Source organism: Schistocerca nitens, chromosome 6, assembly GCF_023898315.1.
Source record: "Schistocerca nitens isolate TAMUIC-IGC-003100 chromosome 6, iqSchNite1.1, whole genome shotgun sequence".
Classification (NCBI taxonomy): domain Eukaryota; kingdom Metazoa; phylum Arthropoda; class Insecta; order Orthoptera; family Acrididae; genus Schistocerca; species Schistocerca nitens.
In genome coordinates, this window is record NC_064619.1 from 695,511,973 (window position 1) to 695,524,566 (window position 12,594).

The following is a 12,594-nucleotide window of genomic DNA, read 5'->3' on the forward strand; positions in this document are numbered from 1 at the left end:
ATTTGGTTTTAATTCTCGAACACATAAACCATGAAAGTATACCAGACAGCACTCCACATATTTCTAACACCTCGAGCATAGTGATTAATTTACGATCTATCTCTATGCGTATGGGAGTTACAGAGCATTCTCGCTGTCTTAGGGTAAAATTAGAGAGTGGAAGACCCTCCTTACGCTGTCATTGACCAACCCGCCATGCAGCACCGTTACCGAATTAATCTGCAACTGACTAGAAGAAGGCCGCTACACTCCACGTCTCGTGAATGAATGGAGCTTTCCAAGTGCACGAGATTTCTCTAGATGTGCCCATGTCGAGGAGCTTAGCACTCATTATCGATGTACAGTAACAGATTTCAAAGTGTCGTAATGTAATAGCAGATGGTTAAGAAGCACAATAAACGACTGATTTTTATGTGTGATGGAGCTCCAGACGGATGGCGTTCGACGCATATTTACGTTAATCAACCAAGCTATCACCTCTATTGTTCTAGAGTTCAGGATCTGGACCTGTAAGGTATCGGTAAGAGAGAACATAAACACACTCACCCCCTAAGGCTACAACGCTCTCCACTTAAAAAAGGCTATAATGTTAGATCGCCTGCGTTTCCAACCTATCAGTCGTATGGAATGTAGCGCTGTTAATATTCCAATGTAAGAAATATATTTCAAGCGCATGACATACATCCTTCTTCCCGGTTTCTCTACGATAAAGTATGTTATCGAACCGTAAAAAGAAAAAAACTACTTCTGTAAAACAGTTGCTCTGCGTGATATGAGCACAACATGGCTTTACGGAGACGTATGGTGTCCAATATTCACATCAGACCACGATTCAGAAATTATACGATGCCTGCATCAGACCTATATAAAATGATCGTTAGTAGTGGGGGATACCTCCTACAAGGAAACAGATAAACGTATAGCAGCAGCGTCCGACATGTGAAAATTACAAGTCATTCCGTCACTAACTCTGTAAACAGCACATCTATCAGGCAAATGTGAACATGGTGATTGCAGCGCCTCACAAGAACCTATCGTTAACTTAGTTATGACGCTGAAGTCCCGATTTTACACCCAAGATGCGACAGGAGGGAGGGGGCGTAATGGAGTACATCGCATAAATCAAAGCTCGTTGAGAGGAATGTGTCAAGTTTCATCACACATGAGATACACCCAAGATGCGACAGGGGAGAGGGGGCGGGATGGAGTACATCGCATAAATCAAAGCTCGTTGAGAGGAATGTGTCTAGTTTCATCACACATGAGATGCAAGTCGTCTGATGACCGACAGGTTTACCGTTAACGATCGCAAGTAGACAGTGCTTTAAACCACATACAGAATAGGTGGCTGTATACGAGTAGAACGTAGGCTATGTCACGCGACTGATGCATCCGGACAGAACAGTGGAAAAATTGACCTGCAGCATCTTCTCCTTCTCTAGAATGCGTCATCAGTCAACCATTCAATCGTATCTCGTTACAGCTCCATCTCAGTCGATCACCCCGTCCACTCTCTCTTATCCTTTAACGCAGATGCAGGTAAGTATAGAGGTGAATGGTTCTATGTCCTCCTGAAAAGCATCAAATACAGTAGTCAAATCGCGTGTATCACTGGTAGCTCAATAGACATACAGTATAATGCTGCCTCGACTGAAAACAATTGACTGCCTCCATGATCCCCTTCGTTTCGATGTCGACGTTTCCTCGGATTCCTCTTGTTGCCGCATAGTTGTTCCCATGTTCAAATTGTTCGGCGCGTACCAGAAGATTCCCAAGTACTTCCTCAATTTACCCGCATTTCGATGTATATTCGGTCAATTTATGCCTATTCCCTCGTCATTTTTCGCAATTCTATCGATTTTATGTCAGATCTATCTATGCGATCATGACATAACCTCCCGATCTGTGTACTAAAATTGCCTGTAAATGTAGAACAGACGCCAACTCCTAGCCCAAATGCACTGATCGGGAAGCGTAATATACCTCTGTACTCCACTGTATCCAGTCACCTACACATTTGGAGAGCATTTGCTCTGTTTTCTGTATATCTGTGTATATGCATGCCTCGCGCACCTGTAGAACCAAGATCGATAGTGACAGTAACATACAGTAGTTGTTGCGATCGTGCTTTTTTAACATCTCGCCGATTACGTCTCTCTTTCTAATGCACAGTGGTAGCACTCGCAAGAAAAAAACCTACGAGACATGCCCACCCAATGTTGATTTTCGGTCAGCATTATTTTGTATCGTACTATTTTCACTATTCCACAACATGTCGTCCTCTGAGCCGCAAGTGCCACAAGAAATTCCAGTTTTTGTAAAACTCTTCTTAACAATATCGACACTAATTTTCTCCCATGCACAGATTATCCACTCGCACATCGTCGGTATTGATGGCTTCCTAATCTTGCTTCTTTGAGTCAGCTGATAACATCCCGTCGCCATCCATTCTGAATACAGGCGTCGAAGATGTTCTTTGAAAGGTCTATGGGCGCTGACATCTAAAGGTTGAAGAATGGACGTTAAACCTCCAGGGGTGGTGACGCGGAGACTCTTCATCCGTTTCATTTTCTCTTATACTAGAATGAGATTTTCACTCTGCAGCGGAGTGTGCGCTGATATGAAACTTCCTGGCAGATTAAAACTGTGTGCCCGACCGAGACTCGAACTCGGGACCTTTGCCTTTCACGGGCAAGTGCTCTACCAACTGAGCTACCGAAGCACGACTCACGCCCGGTACTCACAGCTTTACTTCTGCCAGTACCTCGTCTCCTACCTTCCAAACTTTACAGAAGCTCTCCTGCGAACCATGCAGAACTAGCACTCCTGAAAGAAAGGATATCGCGGAGACATGGCTTAGCCACAGCCTGGGGGATGTTTCCAGAATGACATTTTCACTCTGCCAGGAAGTTTCATATCAGCGCACACTCCGCTGCAGAGTGAAAATCTCATTCTGGAAACATCCCCCAGGCTGTGGCTAAGCCATGTCTCCGCAATATCCTTTCTTTCAGGAGTGCTAGTTCTGCATGGTTCGCAGGAGAGCTTCTGTAAAGTTTGGAAGGTAGGAGACGAGGTACTGGCAGAAGTAAAGCTGTGAGTACCGGGCGTGAGTCGTGCTTCGGTAGCTCAGTTGGTAGAGCACTTCTCTTATACTGTTTCCACCTGGTGACCCTGGAAACTGTCTAGGGCAAGGAGGGACTTCTTTTGTCATAATGCCCCTGGTCGTCTTCCCCAGACTTTCTCCAACTAATCCAGCTTCAAATCTGCTGTTATCCAGCCAATTTCCTAGACTCGTAAGGGAATTCCATGTGGGGTACTCTCCTTTGGCAATGTCTTTCTTTTAAAGATGGCACACGGTGGAAGTCTATTGCCGTCTGCTGTAACGCACACCATCGTTGTGCATCTTAGTTTCCCCGCTCCAGCCGTCTTCACAGGAACACTTTTTGAGCCAATTGGAGCAACGGTTGTGTTATGCGGCGTATCTGAAAGCACTGGTGGCTGATCAGCGTTACCAGCCTAGGAGAGCAACTACTCAGATTACTGTCGCTCTCTTATTACGTAACGATGGAACTCGATTACCCTATCTGCGTAGTCTCGAGGTAAACGCTGGCGCAAAGATGTTCTTCTTCATAGACTGAGATTTTCCTGACAGATACGAGGGGCGTTTGAAAAGTCCGTGCAAAAATAAAAACTACTTACGTGTTTGGGGTAAACCTTTTTCATTTTCCGACATAGTCTCCTGTTAGACTTATACACTTCGTCCAATGCTGTTCAAATTTGTTGATCCCTTCCCAATAATAGGAATTGTCCAAGTCTGCAAAACAGCTATTAGTCGCTGCAATCACCTCCTGGTATGAATAAAATCTTTTTCCCGCCAGCCATTTCTGCAAATTGGGGAACAAATAGTAGTCCGAGGGAGCCATGTCTGGAGAATAGGAGGGATGTGAAACGAATTGGAATCCTATTTCCAATAATTTTGGGATCAGAACTGCTGAGGTGGGTGCTGGGACATTGTAGTGGTGGAAAAGTACTTTTTTGCGGTCCAATCGCCGGCGTTTTTCTTGCAGCTCGATTTTCAAACGGTCCAATAACGATGAATAATATGCACCTGTAATAGTTTTACCCTTTTCCAGATAGTCGATGAGGATTATTCCTTGCGAATCCCAAAAGACAGTCGCCATAACCTTTCCAGCCGAAGGAGTTGCTTCGCCTTTTTTGGTGCAGATTCTCCCTTGGTAACCCATTGTTTAGATCGTTGTTTGGTCTCAGGAGTACAGTAATGAATCCATGTCTCATCCACAGTGACGAAATGACGCTTAAAGTCCTACGGATTCTTCCTGAACAGCCGCAAACCATCCTTGCAACACTTCACACGATTCCGTTTTTGGTCAACCGTGAGCAATCGCGGAACCCATCTTGCGGATAGCTTTCTCATGTCCAAATGTTTATGCAAAATATTATGTACCCATTTATTCGAGAGGCCCACAGCACTAGCAATCTCATGCACCTTAACTCTTCTGTCCTCCATCACCATATAATGGATTTGATCAATGATTGCTGGAGTCGTAACCCCCACAGGGCGTCCAGAGCGTTCAGCATCACTTGTGGCCATATGGCCACTCCGAAAATTTTGAAACCACTTATAAACCGTTCTAATCTAAGGTGCAGAGTCGCCGTAATGTTTATCAAGCTCCTGAAGCTTTTTTCCTTTCATAAAGTAATGTTTAATCACCACATGAAACTCTTTTTCGTCCGTTTTTTGACAATCACTCGACTTCCTTGATTCACACGAATGCCAAACACAAAGAAATAGACCAATATGGTTGAACCTTGGTGTGCGTTCTTTACAAAGATGCTACTAACTAAACATGACTTCGATACGCGCCGGTGGTGCCATTTCTCGGACTTTGCACGGACATATAAAACGCACCTCGTAAAACGAATCACCCAACCAGTGCTTGCTTTAAAATCTTTTCTGTCGTTGTTGACTGTGGTAGCTATTTCGGGAGCTTTGTTCTGAATCATTTGGTAAGAGATATCACAAACATCATTTCAAAGTTCATTGACGTTAGCAATCACACCATTATCAGTTTCGGGATATTTCCCTGTTTTAGGCCAAACGAAAGATTTGGAGCTTGCCTTTGCAGCGATGAACTTATATGTTTGTACTGAATTAGAATCAACGGAGAAATGTCTTCCTGTAGCTTTCACTCCGTTTGTATAGGCGCAAGATAACACATTTAATTTAAATTTTGCAGTGTAGATTGAATATTTCGGCATTATGCAACTTGTAACAAATTGACCTAGAAATACGTCTGTAACTTAACTTTTCAAGTTTACAGTATGTCGTGATAATGTAAATATTTTATGCCAAATACTGCTGTGTCCATTGTTGTCCATTGTCAAGTCATTCGAAGGCCGCTCCAGTTAGAACGAAGCAAGAGAGGAAATTATGCACGGTATTAGGAAAATTATTTTTAATGATGAAACATCGTAGAGGATGGGCATATGTGAGGGGGGAACTTATTCGATAAAATACGGTAGATGTAGACTGCCGAATATTAAACTGAAGCACCGTAATGGGAACTGTTTTCTTCGGTTCTGAGGGAGCTCCCTGCAGACAAGTGTGTACCAACGTCTTCCTTCCATCAACCACGGAGGATGTAGTAGGAAAGGAAATGAATCTGCAACTTATCCTCTGCTCACGTTCATGTAACGAGTTACGTTATCGCTGTCGACAGCCTAGGCATCGATTTAAACTGACGGCTTATGAACAACGTGCCATTGTGTTCTCCAGGCTTAAAACTGCCCTGCTTTATTGTTTTGTCATCGCTATCTCTAAGGAATGAATACAGCCCGTAGGGGCTGGTGCTGTAGAGGGAGGAATGTTATCAGTGCCATCTAACTTGCTAATTCGGCACGAGCATATTATTACTGTCGTGTCATTTCGTGCTGCTAAATATTCATTGCTGATCTCCAGATACTAAAGCACACACAGCTTTACAATGTTCTTGTACCTCTTGTCGTCATAAATGACATAATGGGGCTAAACGTGACCTGTAATAATGGGTGTCGTCGCCTTTTACGTCTCCATGACATGAATGCATTACTGGAACAGACGTTGCTCATTGTGGATGGAGATTGGCGGCATTGACAAACATTGGAAAATAATTATATGACTTGAAAGGCAGTGGTATTTGTAATCATTGTGAATTTGTTGTTTGACGATTGTGTTGCGTCACAGCCGCTTATCTCTTCAAACAAATTTCCCGAATTTCTCATGTGATTCTCCTCCGTGTAATTATTTTCTATTTTAAGCCTCGTATTGCTGTAGCTACATCGGTATCAATACTTTTGACGAATTTCGTCTGCTGCTGCTGCTGCTGCTTTGTCTCCTATGCAAACGATAATTCCTGTAGCAGCTGCAAATGTTTCAATTAACTGCTGCGAGCGTGATTCGATTCTACCCTGAAAATATTAATTAATTGTACACCAATAAGTGAATGATGCATGTACCCAAACTGTGACCGTCATTCCGAATTTCAGATGATGCGGTGACATCAGTGGTTCGATGTTCGATATAAATAACAGAAATACCTGCTCCGGCTTACAATTTAAATTCTTGCAGTCCTTTAATACCTAAATTCAAATTCAGTTGGGATGAGGATGTAGTTCACTAAATATTTCTACATGAAAAGGTAAAAGTATATAAATGCAAACTTCATCTGCTTAAAGGCCAAATCCCACAACACGTAATAAATATAACAGTCGTTGCTGCATCGCCTCTTACCATCGTTGACAATAATTCATCATAATATTGCGAACTTTATACATGGATAACATGGAATAAAGATTAACTCCTTGTAATACGAGCGACCAAGAAGACTGCGAGACACAATCTAAGACTTCATGCGAGAATGAGCAAACATGTATTTTGACTTCTTGTTGCAACTCGCATATTTATGTTTAAGGTTGCGATATATTAAAACACAGCACATCGAATATTTGCTAGAAATTATAATTCATATAAGGTAGCGCCTATTTTAAGTATATACAGCCGTAGAAAACGTTGTGTAATAACCACCTGTGATTACATGTATTTTACAATCAGAAATTTAGATGTATACTTTTTTTTCGTACTGTGCACATTTCAGATATCTCACATTTCTTCACAACAGTTTCGTCGTATATAGCAGCTAAGACTCCAATTCGCTTGAAAGACACTTATGTGTCCGGGAGGTCGAATATGAGAGCATTTAATGTTTCACTCCAGTAGTAAGGTGGTTTCTCAAATTGTATTTCGCAGAACACTTGTGTTTCGCGGGTAGTGAATAACTGCTCCGCGAATAACTGCTAATAACATGGCGGTGTTTTTCAACGTTTTGGCAATTCTAATAATTTTTAAAAATTTGTTTATGGTTTCTGTGTTATTACCTATGGTTTGACATTGAAGTAATCACTGAATGAAACAAGTTTTCTAATTTAGTAAAAATTATTAACTTTCAAAATAAACAAGGTGTTCCATCTAAGTACGAGGGTTCTCAATGTGATCTCTCAGAGAAAGAGTTTGGGAATCCCCGCCTTAAAGTGAAACACAAAACTTTTAGAAAATACATCTGTTTTTTCCCTCCTCAGAGAAAATAAATTACCAGCGCTCTGAATGTGCAATTAATGTATAGCCTTATAGACGTGTCCTTCAATGCTGCATATCATAAGTGGAAAGGTTTCATTTATTGCTTCGCAATGGAAGCCATGATGAGGAAGTCTGACAGTCTGTTCCGAAGCATGTACAAAAACTATGCGTTGACTTAACATTTGCAATGATAACACTTCTGTTTTACAACCTCTGCGTTATAATAAGGTTATTTTTTTACAGCGCTCGAATGTGTGTGGTTGCGGAAAGTACAGGGTCCTCTAAAAAGCGCACCCATTTTGATATTTCAAATTATGAACTTTATTGTTTCAGAACATATTACACTCCTGGAAATTGAAATAAGAACACCGTGAATTCATTGTCCCAGGAAGGGGAAACTTTATTGACACATTCCTGGGGTCAGATACATCACATGATCACACTGACAGAACCACAGGCACATAGACACAGGCAACAGAGCATGCACAATGTCGGCACTAGTACAGTGTATATCCACCTTTCGCAGCAATGCAGGCTGCTATTCTCCCATGGAGACGATCGTAGAGATGCTGGATGTAGTCCTGTGGAACGGCTTGCCATGCCATTTCCACCTGGCGCCTCAGTTGGACCAGCGTTCGTGCTGGACGTGCAGACCGCTTGAGACGACGCTTCATCCAGTCCCAAACATGCTCAATGGGGGACAGATCCGGAGATCTTGCTGGCCAGGGTAGTTGACTTACACCTTCTAGAGCACGTTGGATGGCACGGGATACATGCGGACGTGCATTGTCCTGTTGGAACAGCAAGTTCCCTTGCCGGTCTAGGAATGGTAGAACGATGGGTTCGATGACGGTTTGGATGTACCGTGCACTATTCAGTGTCCCCTCGACGATCACCAGTGGTGTACGGCCAGTGTAGGAGATCGCTCCCCACACCATGATGCCGGGTGTTGGCCCTGTGTGCCTCGGTCGTATGCAGTCCTGATTGTGGCGCTCACCTGCACGGCGCCAAACACGCATACGACCATCATTGGCACCAAGGCAGAAGCGACTCTCATCGCTGAAGACGACACGTCTCCATTCGTCCCTCCATTCACGCCTGTCGCGACACCACTGGAGGCGGGCTGCACGATGTTGGGGCGTGAGCGGAAGACGGCCTAAACGGTGTGCGGGACCGTAGCCCAGCTTCATGGAGACGGTTGCGAATGGTCCTCGCCGATACCCCAGGAGCAACAGTGTCCCTAATTTGCTGGGAAGTGGCGGTGCGGTCCCCTACGGCACTGCGTAGGATCCTACGGTCTTGGCGTGCATCCGTGCGTCGCTGCGGTCCGGTCCCAGGTCGACGGGCACGTGCACCTTCCGCCGACCACTGGCGACAACATCGATGTACTGTGGAGACCTCACGCCCCACGTGTTGAGCAATTCGGCGGTACGTCCACCCGGCCTCCCGCATGCCCACTATACGCCCTCGCTCAAAGTCCGTCAACTGCACATACGGTTCACGTCCACGCTGTCGCGGCATGCTACCAGTGTTAAAGACTGCGATGGAGCTCCGTATGCCACGGCAAACTGGCTGACACTGACGGCGGCGGTGCACAAATGCTGCGCAGCTAGCGCCATTCGACGGCCAACACCGCGGTTCCTGGTGTGTCCGCTGTGCCGTGCGTGTGATCATTGCTTGTACAGCCCTCTCGCAGTGTCCGGAGCAAGTATGGTGGGTCTGACACACCGGTGTCAATGTGTTCTTTTTTCCATTTCCAGGTATTTTGGGGTTTAATGACATACACCAATGATTTAAAACAACCCCAAAGAAAAAATGGCAAAGGGATAAGTCAGAAGTGGCCATTGTTAGTCACCATTACGCGAGGTGAGGTGATGCGGAAACTGCTCTTAGAGTGACAAGAGAGACCGTCCTGCTGAAACCCCAACTAGGGCCATAAAAAATCTCGTCTCGTCGCACGGTACCGTTTTCCATTGACTGTCACTGCTTGTCCTGCCTCACCTTCAAAAAGATGAGAGTCGATGATGCTGCCCACCATACAGCCACACCAAACAATCAGTCGCTGTGAATGTATTCCCCTTCCTTGAACCATGGAAGGGTTTTCTGACCTCCAGCTGCGGCAGATCTTCACTGACTGGCACGAGAAAGGCAACACTTCAATTTCTTGCAAAACGTTTTATTTTAAATTTGGGCCACATTTATGACACTAATCTACTATTTTATGGTAAATTGATGTACTACGAACTGCTTCCTCGAGCTGTAATCGTCACTGCTGACACCTAGTGTTACCAACCGAGACGCCTAGTAGACGCTGTTCTAGAACGACTACCAGGAAGACTGCGTGGAGTGACGCTACTCGACTATAACGATAGCCCGCTTTCTGAGAGACTGGCAAAACACACTATAAGGGAGTTAGGCTGGGAAGTCATCCCACGCCTACCTTATTCACCCGTTCTTCCGCCTTCAGATTTTCATCTCTTCCGCTCTCCGTCGAACAACCTTCAAAGAAACTTCCTTCCCGGATGAAAATGCGCTCCTAATATGACCCGATGAGTTTTTCACCTCAAAACCACGTGAATTCTACAGTCGCGGTATCGAAAACATACCCCAGCGTTCACAAACGTAAATAGTGAAGGAGAGTACATTATTGACGACTAAAGTCTCTGTTATGTGTATCTGTTGTGTTTTTTGTTAAACTCATGGAAAAATGCTACGAAATTTTGCACCAACCCAATACTTAACATGAGTTCAAATGTGCTAAGATAATCTAAATCATAATATTAAACATGATTTCAAAAGTGCTAAGCTAATCTAAGTCATTCTAAATGCCCTTCATTATTACTATTATTGTTATTAGTGGCATTATTATCATGAGTTTCTTGTCATACTTATTATTATTATTCTTATTATTGTGAAGGCTATGTAATATGTTTGGTATGCATTCCTTGTGGTCAGATGTAAGAGAGGGCCTAAGGCCCTAATCTATTCAGGCTAAATAAGCAATAAATAAATATAATATGTGAGAAAGTGCTAAAATTTGATTAAACGGATAATTACACATCATTTATGATGTATTGGATTTTTCGTGCTATTCTGTGGAAGTGCGTCTTGCCCCGACTATGTTCCTTACAAAACAGTCGCCTTCCTCTGAAACCAATCAACAAAACATCTCTTTTTCTTATGATCGGGTTCTTTCGGCTGCTCCGCTGTGAGTTTCGAACGTGATGTAGAAGAAACAGCGCTGGCTGTGAGACGCTTATAATGAGAAGCGGAGATGGTGGTGGGGCTAGTCTGCTCTGAGCACGACGCAGTGTTTTATTTGGCCGGCCTGCCGCCAGGTGGCAGGTGGCGCGCCCTTCCCCCACCCCACCCGCGGAAGCGCGGCCAGCGCTCATGTTTAATGCATCTCATTTACAGCCAGCGAGGCCGGATCTCAAGAGCTCTCTCTCCGTGCTCCCATTCACTGCGAGAGCCGTAGCCACGGCCGCCTTTATACTTCCCCAGCAACCGCGCTGCGCACGCACCAAGACTACAATTACCATTATCTTTTGACTGCTTCCCCAATCTATTCTGAGCAAGAAAAATGACGGTCTGTGTTGCCCTGTACATGCTTCTATTTCTCCGCTTTAACACAATGCAGCGGCCCCCAAGAAGCAGATTATTTCTTAGACACACTTCAAAAGTCGAGTTTACCAAAATATGTTTTTAGCATTATTAACTAAAACTTGACTAAGAGACCGTGGTCGAACAGTAGAAATTCGTCCTCCTGACGTTTCGTTGTGAATTACGGGCAACATCTTCCGTGGAGAGTCAACGACTGGCTACTGAGTTGTGGATGTCCCGTTAATATGGAGTGCATAGAGTGCGCCACCACTCGTCACGTGCTGTTGACAGTATAACTATCTCTGACTAACGTCATTACTCTCAATCAAAGATAATCGATTGTTACTTCGTTGGTACGAAGCCGACCGCCATATTTTATGTAACTTTAAGCCGCCTCCTTTTCTGCTAAAAGCATTTTGGTGTTTATAAATCCCCATGACTTCTCTGTACACATATGCGTAATAATGCGATGTCTTAGTTAGCACGCTTGTGTCACTAAATTTTGTTTCATGATCACCGCCTTCAGAAACATGTTCCGCTACAGCCGATTTGTCGGCGTATTTGTATTCAGTTAGGCTGGCATTGACACTTCTTTTCGTTGTTCCAGTATAAACCTCACCACAACTGAACGGAATTTTATACACTCCAGGGGTACACCGATCTTAAACATTCACTGATGGTCTTGGTGGGTCTAATGATTGTTTCAACTCGAAACTTGGCCAGAACTTTTCCAATACGGTCCATTATATTGTGGATAAATGGAAGAAAAGTTTTCCCAGCCGACACTTGTTGTTGTTGTTGCTGTTGCATGTTTTCGAACACTTTTCTTCCGGGATGGATTGCTCTATGTATCTCATTATCGACACATACATTTTTCTTAAAATCTGTTCGCAAATGATTTAGTTCCTCTTAGGTGGCCCTATAATCTAACTTACCTCCATAAGCATTCGAATCATCATCCCAGGCAGAAGAGAGGCGTTATTAAAACATTGGTGGACAGGGCTAATAAAATCTGTGAGACTGTTTATTCGCAAGAGGAACTAAATCATTTGCGAACAGCTTTTAAGAATGGATACGTTGATAATGAGATACATAGAGCACTCCATCCCGGAAGAAAGGTGTCCGAAAACACGCAACAACAACAACAACAACTGTCAGCTGGGAAAGTTTTTCTTCCATTTATCCATAATATTACGGACCGTATTGGAAACGTTCTGGCCAAGTTTCGAATTGAAACAATCATTAGACCCACCAAGACCATCAGTGAATTTTTAAGATCGGCGAAACGCGCACGACACCCTTTTGTAACCCTTGGAATGTATAAAATTCCGTGCAGTTGTGGTAAGGTTTATACTGGA

The 12,594-nt window shown here is 43.9% G+C and overlaps 1 protein-coding gene and 1 non-coding gene across 2 annotated transcripts in view; one reads left to right on the plus strand and one right to left on the minus strand.

Moving 5' to 3' along the window:
- LOC126262287 (peptidyl-alpha-hydroxyglycine alpha-amidating lyase 2-like) overlaps nt 1-12,594 on the plus strand; it is a 210,236-nt gene that overhangs the window by 109,708 nt on the left and 87,934 nt on the right. The window lies entirely within an intron of this gene.
- On the minus strand, nt 2,649-2,723 carry Trnas-uga (transfer RNA serine (anticodon UGA)). Its single transcript has one exon. It is a non-coding gene; the product is annotated as a tRNA-Ser (tRNA).